Genomic DNA, 14,777 nt, shown 5'->3' with positions numbered 1-14,777 from the left:
ATGTGTAAACGTTCTGTGGCGATGATTTTAGAGACGCTGATGAACACACAAGAGCTGTTTCAGCCATGGATGACAACATTCAGAGTTACTTTCACAAGAAAAGAATAGAGAGAGAATGAAATATAGGATTCAAGCAAATATAGTGCCGCAGAAAATGTCTTGCTGATTACTGCTGAGTGAGTATGCAATACATCACAGCTCAACACTGTGACAAAACTGCCTTCATGAGCAAATTCTTTTTTATTGCTGTCTGTAGGGAAAATAGCATTCAGTGAGAGGATGTAAACAATGCACAGCAGGGAGTGAAACAATTTGTTATGATAATGTTGAAGTCTGAGTCGCAATAATATTGGGTGATGAATTTGCACAAGCTACTGAACAGTAGAGTTTTTGTGCATTGGGGTATTAATATAACAAATGAACATCCCTCATATTTCTGCATCTGGATGCTATGACAGTACATAACACTGATTCAGGACAGTGGCTGGTTCAGTTATAATAGTTATGAGATATGACAGTTATGTCCCTCCGTTGACAGCTATACCACTTTGACACTTCAAAAAGTTCACAAAGAGATAAACTAATTTAAACAAATTGTTCACTGATCAATGTTTATAGGCTAATATGTGAAAAAGCCTAAATTCAATATGTTAATTATAGAAAATGACCGAGTCTCTCCGAAGATGAACGAAAGTCTTACAGGTTTGGAACGACATGACGGTGTGTAATTAATAACAGAATTTTCATTTTTGGGTGAACTAACCCTTTAACATAATCTAATAGACACAGCTTTCACAGACCATAAACCAATATTATTAAAAAAAAATGTGTATGCATCATGCTCTTCTTTAAACAAACCATTTACAAAAACCCAAACCTTAAACACTTTTAAATAATCACAAATGATCTCTGTTCTCGAGTATGTTTCTTGAGCAATGAAAGAGCTTTTTCCTTTTACACTTTTTCCTTTTACAAGAACTTTACACTTTTTATAACGAGATAAGATATTTTTTTATTTATATAAGCTTCAAATGCATGCATAAACGAACCACACATGGCAAGATGTGTTTAATTTCTGCACAGGATATTTAGAGAAAGCAGAGAATTTGACCCTGTTAAACTTCATTCATAAAGAGAGCAGCAGACGCCTGTAGGAGTCAGTAAACCTCTTCCAGCCACAGCGCCGCATTTCCGCTTCCACTGGACTCAGGAGTCCCCAAATCCCTGCAAAGAGCTGTGAGCACTCAGAAGCACGAAAGGATTCGATATATGCCAGAAAGACTTTTATTCCTTACATAAGTCACTCCGAAAGTTTGTAGCAGCGCTCAAGTGGAATGCAGAGTTAAAGTGGAACGAGTTTCACCAACTCCAAACTTTGTTTGGGTATTTTGAGTGTTTGACAGACGCTTCCAGGATCAAACGCCGGACAGGTAAGAGCATGTTCATGTAATGTAAACTTATAAGATAAAGGAGGATTATTGTGCAATGCTGACGCTGAATCGAATACTCGATTGTGTGTTATCTTATGAGGAAAAGTTCCCCTTGTTCCCCATCTTTCTGCCTTTGTGAATAATAACCGTTATTACAGTGAAGAACATTGCATTGTATCAGCATCTTTGCTGAAATTGTAAATACAGTAAAACTATAAACATTATTTTAACAGGAAAATAGTAAAATGACAATGAAACCTGTTTATTGGCTAACTGTATATATTATAAATAAATGAATACATAAATAAATACATAAAGAAATAAATACATTATATATATATATATATATATATATATATATACTGTATATAAATCAATGATTTTTTTTATACTATAACGTTATATTGTATTAGAATCATTTGATATTTTTGTGAGAAACTACATTTCTCACAATATGTAGCATATCATAAAATATATGAGGTGTAAAAGAGATGTGTAAGAGTTTGAGATCTGACATGAGTGAGGAATGTTGGAGCTCAGACGCAGAGGTATTTCAGGAATCAAAGCTTAAATTCAGAGCTCTGAGAGACAACAGCTGAGAAGAGATCAATATGCTCTAAATTGGCCAATGGAGACGACATCTACTTCATAGTCTCATGTTTTCAGCTGTCACATACACGGTCAAAACGAGACTTATAAAGCTCTTATGGATATAGGCTACAGAATGATTTAGCCAGATTGAATAATTAATTGTAATGATATATGAAATGTTTCTCATTTGGAATAGTTTTCTTTAAACCTATGGCCCTGTGCACTTAATTTTGAGAAATGCTGAGGTTATCTGATGCCCCTTTCAGAGACGTTCGTCCACAGCAGGGCATATTTGTCCTTGCGTAAACAGCCTCCCCCTTCTGGCTTTGTGTCCTTGTGGTCTCAGACATAGCCGTTATGTTTACAGGGTAGAAGATCAGCATGTATCCCTTTGACCCTGACCCCCAAATTCCAGTTCTGCATCCTGCCCGGAGCAGGCGTTCCTCGGGACCACTGCTTTCCGAGGCCTTATGCTGGGGGGAAACATGTGGCAATATCCTCTGCTCACATGGAGGGCACGTGGCACGAGTTGTTTGTGGCAGATGAGTCCCCTCCCCATCAGCTTCATCGTCCTCTCTCTTTTAAAGAGCCTGTGATTAAACTCACCACACCAAATTCTCTGTCTAATCAAACGCTTCAACCGGATCTCATTGTTTTTAAACTCATTATTGGAGTTCCTGTTGGAAGATTAAAACTTTGAAATTACAAGCCTCAAAGCTGAGCTCTGTGCGTTCAGAAATGAACACTTACTTAGTTTGTGATTGACTTTTTTGAGTAAACGGATGATACACTAGTGGTTTGTGTAGTAGTGTTGTTTACATCATCTCTAGCTCTTACTCATCATGCTTAATTGCTCTGTTTTTCCAGCCTGGTGTTTCACGAACGTTCCCATTATCTCCAGCCGACTAAGCGTCCACACACTCTCACACCCACATAGAGTCCACAGTTGTTTTTGTTCTCCCTTTGACCTCATTGGCTCATTCGGCCAGTGCCAGGCTGTTCTGTGCAGGGAAGGATCACTGGCCACGGATGGGAACAAGATCTGCTCTGTGCCTCTGTGGGCATGGGATAGTATCGGCCTGATGGTTCAAGCTATGACTTAGCAGAAACAGAAGAAAGATCAGCTTGACACTTGACATAAGCATAAGCACACTTAATGACATCTTGAGCAGTTAGCCTGCATGTCATCATGCTCATTCAGTTGGGCTTTGTGACATCACCACTATAGATGTCATAGTGTTAGAAGACGTGGAGCAGAAAATGAACACTCTTAAAAATAAAGGTTCCAAAAGGAGGATATTTCTAAAAATAGCACAAACATTGGATAAAATTGGATAAAATATTTTTTTTAAATGACATTGAATTGTTTTTGTATTGCTGCTGTTAAAATGAAATAGAAGTACACAACCATTTCCAAAGTTAGGCGTCAGTAAGTTAATCTTTGCGATAACTATACGGCAAGTAAATTCTTGTCTATATTTTGATGCTGTGACTCAACCACATGCTGTTGTTTACAGTCTTTCTATTTTGGAGAGCAGACTGTGTTGGCTCGAAGAAAAAAGAGCTCTCTTTCTGTTTTAAAGATTACACTTTGCGGCTCAACGTGAATTCCTGAAGACGTGATGTTGATAGGGTTGGAGTTTTTTTTTATGAATGTGTGTTTGTTAGGGTAGATAACCTTGTGGTCTATGGCATGTTGTTTACTGACTCAGCAACACTGTTTCAAGTATGTTATTTGGTCTATGTGTGCCTCTGCCCCTCTAACAGAAGTTGCCCACATGTTTAGCGTTCCCTGTGGAGAAGGCCTTCCTGGCAGTTTTTCATAAGAAAATTGAAAGCAATTGTCCTTGGTGTAGGTTTATCTCCATTTTGATTTATTTCAACAGTACCACAGTTGATGAGTTAATGTGTGCTTGATACATAACTATGATTTTAGGGTGATTAGATTGGTTACCAAAGCTGAGTGCTTATGAAGTTGCTACTAGGGTTCTGCATAGTTTCTAGGTGGCCGTTTAATGACCCCAAGTCTGGCACAAGTCTTATAGTAGGAATAGTAAAGTTTGCCTTTTCAACCACAGTTTATAATTCTGCATATTTAATCCTGCTAACATGACTAATGTTGAGTTTTTTTCGTTGTTGACTTGGACTAGTTCTCTTTGTCTGTTTTTGATAGGACTTTACTTAAATGAACTAAATCAGTTAAAATAATAACAAATAATGTAGTACCATTCAAAAGGTTTGGGTCGGTACGATTTTTAAAAATGTTTTTGAATATTTAATGTGTTTTTGTATACTTATTTTAATAGAATTAGTGTTTTATGCTCACAGAGGCTGCATTTACTTACTGTAATCAAAAATACAGTAAAACCGAAATATTGTGAAATATTATTCATAATGGATAATATAATTTCAAATAACGTTTTTCTTTTTTAATATTATTAGGGTATTCGTATTTTATTTTATTACTAATAACTAGTTTTTTATTTTTATTACCATTACTTCAAGGTGCTCTTAGCGATCGTGGGTGACGTCACTTCTTGTTGACGTTCGAACTATTAAAAAAAAAAAAATTATGTTACCCACCTGTCAAGCAAAAACAGAGCAACCTGAATGTTGGACTTGAAGCCCTTCTGTCGGCGGAGTTCTCGCCATCTTTCGAATGCTTTACCGATGTAAATTCGGTACTTCGCGCATTCTTTATTCTTTCCCTCTTCTTTGTAAGTTGATCAACGGAACGTCGTCTCTTTGGTCGTGTGTCGGCCATTATTCAAACTTCCCTCTTGATGCTTCTCTCTCCTTCACTCACACACCCCCTTCATGTGCACGCGCACTAACCCCCAAGACCCACCCTCAAATACTTCTTGCCAGTGATTGGCTGGAACACTGTTTGTTATGTTTCGTGGTACGGGTTAGTCCAGTTTGTTTTTGTTGCCGTTTGTGGAGCCCGTGGTGTCTACAGAGACCGCGTTTTTTTACAGTGTGTTCAGGGGACAGGCAGCTAGCGGATAGTGAGGAGATGTTTGCTGTATGTGACAAAAAATATTTTGGCCTGACATCACTTGGAGCACCTTTCAGTATCAAAATATACTTCTTACAATCTTGTTTTAATTTATTTGGTGAAATATACATGTAGCATGGTACATTATGGAATTGATTGGAAAGATGTCTGAAATAAACACAACAACTGAAAAGTTAAGCATATTTCTGCTGTATTTCTAGCAGCCAGATAATGTCAACTGACATTTTCAAGTTCTGTGTTTCATAAAAGTTATTACAATTATATTCCATCAGGCTCCTGGTACATCTGTCACCTAGAGAACATTGACTTACATTGCTGTAATCCAAAGCATATGGATTTTTCTGATCAGCCTGAAGTGTGACTTTTATGGTCTTTTATTTGGCTTTTGTTCTACTGCACCATCAATGCAACAGCACGTTCTGATGGGTCATGTTTTATTGAGTTGGAAATTAGATCATCGTTAGGGGAAATGACCAGTGAAAACCAAGAGTGGAGATTATTCAGCCAAGGGTTCCAGTGCTGCCTTCCATCCCTCTGTTTCTACTCTCGACATGGAGGCCAAAGCAGTGCGACAGTTTGTTCAGAGCGTGTGTGAGGGCACATATGATGGTGTCACAGACAATATGACAGTTTGACTAACTGAAGCCAGATGCCTTAGACTTTAACCTTGGATGTGTCACTCAGCAAATTGAGGGAAACCACACGCACCATTGCAGCAGACAGTTCATTGCTAGGTTTTGAAGGAAGGGTTATGAGTCATTCATTTAGGGGGATTTCTTGTATCAATTGGATCTCCAGCCATAAAACACGCTTTCAGAGTCTATGTGATGTTCACTCTATTACACAGATGTTTGGAAGCTTGTGGATGTTTGCTTCATTTCCACTTTGCACCATTGTCCATTTACCATTTTATTTTGGATGTAGTATGTCACTGTCTTTCTTGGAAGTTTTCAGTGATTTACTTTTTCCTTTTACCACTTTGCCTTGGGGTTCTGATCAACCTGTTGGGTAAGGTTTATATTGTGATAATGACTTTACATTGACTGCACATTTTAGGGATGCACAATATATCGGCCACCATATGAGTATCGGCCGATATATGGTCATTTTTAATTTTATTGTTATCGGCCCAATAAGAACATTTCGCCAATATATTAAAGCCGATAAATAATAGATTATTTCCTTCAGTTGAGACGCTTTAGATGCACATCGTTCGCTGGATGGTTATATATATATATTTGGATTTAGGCTAGATTTATCGGCCAATATATCAGCTATCAGTTTTCAAATATAAAGAATTATCGGTAATCAAACCGATCACAATTTTCACATTGGTGCATCCCTAGTGCATTTATGCCTTAAATATCCAGATATTACAGTAGTATTATTGCCCCGCTGTTCTATTGGCATAATTGTTTTAGCTTATTTTTATTGTAGAGATGCATGACAGCTAACACGAACATGTAACTGTTTGACAAGCTGGCAATTTTTGGCAAGTTGATTTATACGAAAAAACATATTATAAAATTTTTTCCCACCCCTAAACTTAACACTCAGTGGGGTTCACCACCAATTTACTAAAATGCTAAATATTTACAAATTGCCTTGTGTGTCGTGATGTCGTTTTTTGTCTAGCTATTGGATATTAGAGATTTTTTTATTTATGGGTCTTGGTTGATATTAGATATTTAATTGTTTGTGTTTGTTTCTCACTTAAAGTTCATTTTTAAAAACTTTAACACTGCTAAAAATCTAAATAAATATCCAATATGTTGTAATGTCTAAATTCACTTGTAGCATTTAAAACAACTTTTTTTAGTTTGTAGTGTTGTATGTTTCATTTATGTCACCAAAGTAATGTGAAATTTGAGGTTAGCATAACATAATAATTATTGGCTTATAGGGCCCTATAAAATATGTTTTATTTTTTCCCAAATTCCGGTTTATTTTTTCTTAAATTCCGTTGTTCAGTACCAGTAGCCAGTTCTGTGGCTCAGTGGTTCATGTAGGTTGTCTACAAACCGGAAGGTTGGTGGTTCAATCCCCGGTTCCACCTGACCAAGTGTCCAGGTGTCCATGAGCAAGACACCTAACCCCAGCTGCTCCCAACGAGCTGGATGGCGCCTTGCATGGCTGACACCGCCGTCGGTGTATGAATGGGTGAATGTGAGGCAAAATGTAAAGCGCTTTGGTGGCCATTGGGTCTGTGAAAGCGCTAAATAAATGCAGTCCATTTTTGCAAATTCCTTTTGTTCCGTATTATTTGTTGGGAATTCCGTTTTTTTTTTACCCTTTACTGTTATTTTAGTTAATTTTAATTTAGTTTTTATGTTAATTATTAAAATGTGCACAAATAAAATAGGAATGACCTTACATTTATTGAGGTAACAAACATCACATTTACTCAGAACTTTTCAGGACAAATACTGCATGATGCAGCATAACACGGCACTCTAAGTACTTCAAGTAACAACAAAATATTAATGGTTATGAGCTTAAAAATGTTATATTAACTGGTTAAAACAGTGCAGCTGCACAGCAGACACATAGCTGAGCGTCTAGCGCGGTCATTGGCTGGGTTGCGGCAACTGCACAAACCTATGGCTAGGCAGCTCAGAGGCGCGAACCAATCAGGCCGCTTCGTGCCCTGGCGCGTCAGAACCTGCCAGAATGGGCATGGCTTATAGCTTCATAAGCCCTCATTCAGCCAGAGAAATCAGGTTAAATCGACTGAATCGATCCCCCGATCAGAAATGACGGGAGGGGTTGTGTCGCCCAGATTTGCTTCCCCCGGTCTGCGTTTTCCCCGGACATACATTCTTCTCCCACACAAAAACAGAATTTCATTCCAAATATATAAAATTCTGCGAAATTCCACGCTAACACTAGATTCTGCGTTAATTTGCCAATTCTAGGGCCCTACAAATAAAAAAATTACATAAGCACATTCCTTTATTAGTTGTAAAGTTTTTTGCTTTCAGATTAGATTACTATTTTTCCGATTGGTTAGCCAAAACTTATATTCAAATAGAAACTCTTCTCCCAAAATATGTGAAAACCTGGACTTTTGTTCCTAGAAATGTACGCAGAGCTGTGCGTGTGAGCACAGTGGGATGGAGAGTGGGGCCCTGGAGAGCCATCCTCACTACCTGAATGAAACCCAGCTAACTGCACACAAAGGGACCTTATTGGCAAGGCACAACCATCCCTTGCATCCCTCTCTGCCAGCACTTGGTTCAAAAGCACTTTTGTGAGCCACTACATAGTTTAGACCTTTTTGGAATTACTACCTCACTGGCGATTAAAGACATTGGTAACTATTACTTGGCCTGGTCTTCTTAACTGTACTATTATTACTGGGAATTTGATTCTTTATTCTTAACAGTGAGGGAGAGAGTCGTTTGGGAATGTACAGTGTGTGCTGTTGATGTCAGGTTCAAACCTGTCGCTGACAGTCTCGGCACATGAGTAACTGATAGTATTTCGCTTATATAAAGCTGCCTATCTGATAGTCGTCTTGTGAATGCATTACAAATGTATTTGCCTGTTTTACCTCAGCGTTACCTCTTTAAAAATGTTAGACCAGTTTTTGGATCCTTTCCTAGTGTTCCAGAAGGCCTGTGAGTTCTTAAGAGTGCGACTGAAGGCGATTTGTTTGGCAGCTATGCGGCCACGTCTGTCGACCTGATATAAACCATATTTGACGCAGCTTTAATGCAGTCATTAGCGTATCAGAAGGCAGCAGAAAGCTTTTTGATTGCCTCATGTCCCTGCAGAGACGGTAGTCCCGGGCCATTTATTTCTCAATCAAACTAATTCATTCCTGAGGTTTTTCCTGTTTTACATTACTGGACATAAGGTATCGGCAGATTGAATGCTCGCCAATACTCGCCCTGCTAGTTTCCCAAGAGAAATTGCTTGTCATTTTGACTTTTTTTTTTTAAATTAATGTTATTCTGCATTACATGAATAGATCTGAAAAAGGCTGAAATAATTTTTCCGTATTTAGTCATCCTCAGGTAAACTCTTACAGAGCATGTGGACTTATATTATATACCATAGATGAACCACTTCCGTAGAAGTTAGTTGTAAAATCAGTGCTATATTACTATATTATATACCTCATATTTTATCGCCTTGTAGTAAATGGGACTCGGTACACTTTAATACTGATTTCCTTTTTTTGCTTTCCTGTTTTCTCTATTTTAGTTTTTGTCTTTAGCCTTACCTGTGTGTATGTGTATTTTTGGGTTGAGCAATAAATTATAGCCCCTTATATAATTTCTTTGATCATGTGCATGCATTTTTTTTTAATGCCCTGCAGACTTAAACATTTGGCATTTGGTTGTGAATTCTGCTTGTCAACTTTTTAGCTAGGTAAAATGTGGCCAGTTGTGTATTGGAAAAAATATCGGAATAGCAAGGAGAAATCTAAACTATACTGGCCTGTCAGTTTTTTTTTTAAAGGAAAAAGATCCTTAATGTTGTGCCCTGATGTCTTTTAAGAACTGACTGATGCTCATGGTCACTGTCTCTGTTCAGGAGTCTGAAGTCTTAACGTAGCATTTACTTTAGCTGTTCTGTTTGAGTCAATGTTTAATTACAATGGAAATTCCAAAGATGTTGTATAGTTTCCTTTAAGATTCATTGTGAATTATTTGTTACATCAGAGACATTGAACATTAACATTGAACATTACTTAGGCCCAAGTGTTTGTCAGGGTTGTGAGCCAGATTTCCTTTTAAATTCTAGTTCATTTCCTGTATTTGAATTGTAAGCAAACTGGTTGGATAACTCTATTTTTATTTTGAAATTAAGGAAGTCAAATGTTTGTTGAAGCTGATATTGTGTAGCTATAGGCAAAATAAGGTGGTTCGTCAAAGCTCAAGGATTGGATCTGGATTGATGTTTTCTCAACTCATACAAAAGTAATCAGCCAGAACTCAAATTGTAGAATTTACACCAATGTCTCCCAGCAGAACAACCCTTAAAATACGTGGTTGGTGAAATCAGCTAGTATGATTTGAGGTTGTACCACAGAGTTTGATTGGTACATGGGTCCTTGGTACAAGGTTTTTCTTGGAAGACCTCAAAAAGGCTGCCTTCATAACAGATTGTGTAAATTCTTTCTGATTGACTGTGGTAACCTGTTGGCTTAGTGAACCACCAATGCTACATTAGTTTTACAATCACACTGTAACATAATCCGTGTGATTGCTTCGAGAGGATGTGCTTTTAAAGAGTTAGTTCACCAAAAAAATGTCATCATTACTCCTCCTCATGTTTTTCCAAATCCTATTAGTCTTTGTAACACAAATGATGATATTTGTCACTTTGTCGCTTCAAAAGTTCATAAAGTGATTGTAAAACTAATCCATATAAAGAGACTGGATCACTTTAGATGATGAACAGATTTAAGTTTAGATCAGATTAAAAAAGTTTCGATTATTAGTTTTATGTGCATATAAACATTGATCAGTGAACATAAACAGAAGCTCAACCGTACTTGCTTGATGCGCGAGAACAAACCTCATTGTTTCTCGCGGAACTTCCGACGTGCTGCGTAACACGAGAATGAACGTACTGTGTAACACACAAGAATGAACCTCATTGGTTCTCGCACTGCAAGCAAGCATACTTGAGCTACCGTTTACCTCAACTGATGTGCGACTTGATGAATGTTTATTTGTAAATAAAAGCCTAAATTATATATGTTCATCATATAAAGTGATCATGTTTCTCTAGAAAATTTAGACTAAACCTCTCTATTCATATGGATTAGTTGGTTTTATTGTGGATACATGGGTACATGTCCAAAAACATGGTATTTCCATAGGGTCATGTCCAAAAAACATGGCAATACCTTGATACATTAACTTCTGTATGCGATTTGAATCCAATTACTGTGATTTCATTTGGTCTCCGTCAGGAAACTGCATATTTTTTGAAAAGCATGAATTATGTAGTATGTAAGGACTCTAAATATAGACTTCATGATTGTCCATCTAATGTGACCCATAATTCTAGCCTGGTTTTCATGTCAATCATTAGCCCTTGTTACAGTAATCCATTTACATTTTTAAATGTATAATAGCTGGATGTCAATAAAGCCAATAGACAGATTGTATTCTGCACAGTGTGTAAAGAATATTTTGGCACAACTCAATCATAATAGCTTGACTACAATGTTTTGGGTAGTCCTGTGTTTTGTAATGCTCTTCATAATTACTTTGTTTTTTTTTGGATGTTTCTGGAGAGATTGTACACTGCCACACCTTTGAATAGAAAACAGAGAAATGCTACGGTATGCAATTTCGCTTCTGACAACACTTATGGATCTATCTGGTTTCAGGAGTTACGGATCTCGATATACCAGAGTATATAAAAAGACAGATTTTCCTAGTATCATTGAATACAACTCCCTATATAAATCTATACTTTTGTCCATGCTAAAATTGCACTTGTATAGTGTTGTTATGAGGTTGCTGGGTGTTCTGGGTTGTTGCTTACCTTACAGACTAAAAAGAGCCCGGCCCTTATGATATTTCTGATCCATTCTGATTTTTGAGAGACCTTGCGAGAATAAATGAATGTAGAAGACAACTTTTTTAAACGAGTAGCTAAAGAGTACTTAAGTAGCTAATGCAAGTACTTTTGTGAAACCCAAAAATAATTCTTTATTTGTGCAATTTCGTTTTGTGATTCTAGTGGCACAAAAATGTGGCTACATCAGCAGATGACACACTTTAGCTGTAAGCTAAACCACTTTGGTTGGCACAGTTCCATAAATGTCAATCCCTGGTAGCCCTTCTAGCTTACAAGTCATATTGCTGCATTTTATAAACTTTTAAAAGTTTAAACTCTCTTTTGTTTTAACTTTCGTTTGAAGTGCTTAGAGTGCAGATCTGCTCAAATGGAAAACAAGTGGGCTTAAATAGGCTGCAAGACTTTTAAAGAATAAAATACACAATTTTAATGTAGTCAAGTATGCCCTCTGCTACTTGTAGGTTCAGACATTTTCATGTGGTTAAGGTTTAATGATGCCCGCTGTTGACCTACTGTTGTTGAAAATGAAATAATTGAGCTCACGCAGTTAACAATGGGGCACATTGTCAATGTCTTGTTGATGTCTATTATTTGATGTATTTAATCAAGAAGCTCTAGTGTTGAAGAACAGTCTTGCTCTCAATCTCTCCTACATGAAACATTTGTGAACTTGAACTGAAGCCCTGTTTTTACAGCAGAGATGTAACCAGCTCCATATGCAATTCCATAAATCTTATCGCCTCTTTTCGAAGCCTTTTAAAACTTATTCAGAAGCTCTCATGTTTAGCCAAGAGTCCCTCTCTATTTCTATATGGATTTATTAGCTGTGGTGGGGTGTGCAATCTGTTTGCCAGTGTGAGAGGAAAACAGCTGGGCTTGTGTGAACTTTGCAGTAGATCAACCCCCCACCCCCCTCTTTTTTAACCCTCTGGTGCTCCTCATTTGCGAGTTACACTTGTTCTCTTCACGGTCAAAAGTCTTCACGGACACCGGAAAATGATATAACCTGCATTATAACTGAATTATTGAACGGATTTGACATATTCTCAAAACTTTGCTCTGTTACAGACACAGTGGTTCACTTCATAGGTGTGTGTGGGTGTGTCTATATCACACTCATAATGTTTTAGTGTCATCCCTTTTGCTGCTGTGTATTTTTCTCTCAGCATTGTGGCCGTTTTGTAGATCGTATACACAAAAATTCTCTGAACTTGCCTGCTCGAATCATGCCCTATTGTTTTTTTGTTCACATTTCAAATGCCATAAAAGTCACCAAGTTTTGTACCATTCCGATTAAACTGTGATTTTTAAAAATGTAAAACAGAACAGTTTATTAAATTAAATTAAAACAGACCAAATAGCACCAGAGGGGAAAAAAGGAGGAAATAAAAGGAAACATGTAAATGTAATTAAAAATGTCAATGTAAAATGATAAATACATTATTTAAAATCACTAATTTTTATTTTTGAATTATGCTACTTGTTTTGATTTTGTTATCAAATGCAGTGCCACGTTTTTAAGTCTGGATTTTGTGTGCAAATTAAAAGTCTACATGGATTATGTGTAGACATTCTTCATGTTTTTACAAAAGTCTCCTTTCGCAGTTTTTTTTCTTTTTTTTCATTTTAGGATATTTTTGTTTATTTTAAAGGGGACCTATTATGCCCCTTTTCAAAGTCTTGATTTGTTTTTGGGGTCTACCAGAACAGGTTTGCATGCTGAAATGTTCAAAACGCATTTTTTTGCAGCACCTCTCTTCCCAGTCGGCCATTAACAATCTGTTTAGTTCCTGTCCGTTTCTCAATATGCTTTCTGGCGATCTTGTGTCCTTGTGTTCTCGTACTACAGTACGTCATCATCAATATATTTCATCTAATGTTTTTTGTATCATAACATTCTAGAATCAGCTTTAAAATGAGCTAAAGCCTCTGGCCGAGATCCTGACTGCTTTTGAGAGTTTTTCTGCGCCTCAGGTTTCAGTCATCTGGCCAGACCACCATCCACCATATTACTGACCTCCCATGAATGATATCCTCGTAGTGATGACCGTCTTCGGTCTGTTCCATCCCTCATTTCTCAGCGTGGTGAATAGCCTGTCTGACTGATTGATGTGGCGTATCCTTGGAGAGATCGCACTCAGATAAAATGACATAGCTGTATATCACCGTTCAGAGTTTGATATTGGTGTCGAAAACCATTTTTGATGTGAGTGTATTTCAGCATGGCTGGTGATTAATCTCTTTTTATATATTATTCTGTCTTTTCTGTATTATATCTTTCTGTATCTTTTCTGCTCCAAGCAGTTTAAAACTGTTTTTATTGTTTGTATAATGCATTTATGTATTGTTTTTATTATTTATTTGTATATGTTTATTTGATTATATTTATTTGTATATGTTTATTTGATCATTCTTATTTGATTATTTTAATTGAAGTATTAAATTTTTAAAAATTTGTTTTATTAATCTTATTTTAAATAAAACCCATAATTTAGTGCAGTGACTAATTAACAGGTGAGTAGTACAATTGACCCTTCGCAGGGAGCTTGATTGACAGGTGACCCGACCAATCATCCTTCGCAGGGAGCTTGATTGACAGGTGATCTGACCAATCATACTTCGCCATCTGCCATTTTGTTGGACAAAGCAGTCAGGAGAGTTTGAGATTCACATGGGAGAATTTGAACTGGTCTTTGCGAACAGTCAATTGCAATGGTCACATCGATTTATGTAGTTTACTGTAGTGGACACTTTTGATCAAACTCATTTTAATACCAGGAGAAATGGGCCCTAACCCATAAGGTTTAGATGTTTCACATACATTTTCTCTGATTACTGACTCTTTACAAGTCTGTTGTAAAGGTATTTGGAAGATTTGTTCATCATCTAGCATTTGTAAGAATGACAGTGGGTGAGGAATCTGTCTCAAATAATCCATTGAGACATTTACACCACAACCTGCCTCTCATCCCATAATGCTTTTCTGCTTCATATGGGAGATTGAAAGTGTCCTTGCTGGCTTTGGCAGGATGTGTTGATGCATTGGCTGTGTTTGGATAAGACTTTAAATGAGGGGGAACTGAATGAGCTCCACACCCATTGTCCGGCGTTCAGCAGCAGACCATTGAACAGAGGGTGTCAAGGAGAGGGCATGCAACCGTGCTGGTGTGTTTACTGAATGCAAGCCAAGC

At 37.3% G+C, this 14,777-nt stretch overlaps 1 long non-coding RNA gene across 1 annotated transcript in view; it reads left to right on the top strand.

Annotated features, from left to right (window-relative positions):
- The first annotated feature begins 1,153 nt into the window (after positions 1 to 1,153).
- Positions 1,154 to 14,777, top strand: part of LOC307003175 — a 169,899-nt gene continuing 156,275 nt past the window's right edge. The window contains exon 1 of the long non-coding RNA XR_013798636.1: positions 1,154 to 1,430. This is a non-coding gene — a long non-coding RNA (uncharacterized lncRNA). The remainder of the gene's footprint in view (positions 1,431 to 14,777) is intronic.

The sequence above is a fragment of the Phoxinus phoxinus genome (genome assembly GCF_949152265.1).
Source record: "Phoxinus phoxinus genome assembly, chromosome: 8".
NCBI classification, from domain to species: Eukaryota; Metazoa; Chordata; class Actinopteri; order Cypriniformes; family Leuciscidae; genus Phoxinus; species Phoxinus phoxinus.
This window is presented reverse-complemented; position numbering and strand designations above follow the sequence as displayed.